This window comes from Urtica dioica, chromosome 10 (assembly GCF_054948205.1).
Source record: "Urtica dioica subsp. dioica isolate 48M chromosome 10, U.dioica_male_clone48M_v1_H2, whole genome shotgun sequence".
NCBI classification, from domain to species: domain Eukaryota; kingdom Viridiplantae; phylum Streptophyta; class Magnoliopsida; order Rosales; family Urticaceae; genus Urtica; species Urtica dioica.
The window spans coordinates 18148373-18150659 of record NC_142765.1 but is presented as its reverse complement, the minus strand read 5'-3'; positions in this window follow the sequence as shown (position 1 = coordinate 18150659).

The window sequence follows — 2287 nt, the reverse complement described above, 5'->3', positions numbered from 1 at the left end:
TATTCATTAAAATTTTGTAACTGCAATAATTTGTTTTAAGTAGGTATGTAACATTAATCTATGACAAAGAGTCCTGTATACTATCCACCACAATGTGAAAGTAGCTTTATTTGTATTTTACTTGCATATTAAGCTTTACTGCTTTAAAAAAGACAGAAGATTGTCCAGTGTCCTTCAAAGATGTATAATTTTTTTTTTTTTTTTTTTTCATTACCAACTTGACACTATTTATGCATAGAGACAAAATATGAGTCCACAACTCTTCAAATAAAAAACCAAGAAAAAATAGTTATTTTTTTAAACTACAATTATATTATGATATGAGATATCTGTAGAGCATGTTACTAGTTTAGCTAATAGTAAATTTGTTTTAATGTTTTTTTTTTAGTTTCTTTTTTATCTTACTAAGTTTTTTTTTAAGTCATTTTAATCGGTTTGGGATGTTTGGTGTTGGTGTATAATTTCATCACATAAAAAAGCACAGCCAAAAAGGACCAAAAAGCCCCACAAAAATAAATCACTACCGGAAAATCAGTCTCCGCAACTATTGAAAAATAATATTCTTTAGAATTATACACAAACAAATATGAGTAAATAAATTGGTTATTTCATATCACTATTTTTTTTTTTCAAATCAAACATATCTAAGAGTGTTTAGTTACAAACATATAACTAATAGTGTCAATTTTGTCACCATTAGTTACATGTTTGTAACTAAACACTCTTAAATCTGTCTAGTGGAATCAGCCACTTATTTACTTTTATTGGTGTCTAAACTCTAATATTTTTTTTATCCGCTAATAAATTAGCTTTTTTTATTTTTTATTTTTATTTTTTTATTTTGGAGTACAAGAAAGACCTCGAACATTATCAACTATACTTTCTGTTATTAATAAATTAATAATAAATTAATATCATCTTCACGAACGGATAGCGGCCATAATGATTATATCCAATTTAGTAACTAGCTATTTGGTAGTTCTTTTTCAGTTCTCTTTAGTTTGATCGAATCTTAATATCTTAGTGGATATTTTTGAATTATTATTGCCATATCAAGCATTGCTTCTATTGGACTTCTTATGTCAGAATATGGATCAAATAATAAACATTATTTTTTAGGTGGTATGTTGCTCAATCGGTTAGTTTTTCAGACAGCCTTGCAGGTCGGAACACATAACACAATAGCACACACTCTTCAGGGTAGACCCAATATGTATCTAGTCCTCATTTACAAATAAAAAATTTGTTGTTAAAAAAAAATTGTGCCTAAAAGAATTAGGCAATAATAAAAATATTGGATCTTCTAATAGCAGAGTCTCAATACTCACTCTCGACGATGAAGAGGATGAACTATAAAATTACGAGCATTCTTAAATATTAACTCAAATTTGGCTGGCCGTTATTGACCGAAAATGAGCATCTACATTTAATCCAAAACATTATTTCAAATCATACAAAATAAAACTGCTTGTTATCCTCTTTTTGGTCTTCTTATATATTAATGCTATAACTCTCGATAGTTTGCCTTTCTATTCAATCCAAAGTCATTTGTATTATTACGATAAGACACGCAACGAGAAATGTCAAACTCAAAGGAATCATAATTCTAACAAAAATAATTAAAGACATATTTCCGTGATCAACTTCTCAAAATAGCTCTCGTAACTTAATTATATCGTTTCACTAAACCAAATAATTGAAAATTACGTGCGTGTAAGTGTATAAAGAAAATAAACACTTATATGTAATCATGTCCCTTCTAATTAATTGATTATTTGTTTATGTTTGCATTAAGGGGTGTTTCTATTTGCTACCATGTAATATTGAATTTTCATCTGTTTCATATAAATGCTAATATATAAAAAAAAACAATTATAATAAGTATATCACACAATATGTCTTGAGACCAACAATGTGTTTGAAGACCATGTCGAATGGTCTGCTTCAAATATATAAAATGGACTCTCAGGCCAGCAATACCATATAAACGAATTTAGACCAAACGTACTATCAAATTTAATTTTAAACACCTCTATCACTATTTTATGAATATATCGTCATTAAAATATTTCAATTTATGGCGTTAAAAATATAATAATAAAAAGATGTAAATGCAACTTGGTGATTTTTTTTCTTCTTTTTTATTAGTGGTGAGATTCCAAACAATTAACACATACTTAATGATTGTATCTATAATTTTAAAGTACCTATGTACAAAATTATTTTAGACAGTATATTTAAATTTTAAACCACTGTAATTTTCCCAAGCTGTACACAGCTTTAACAA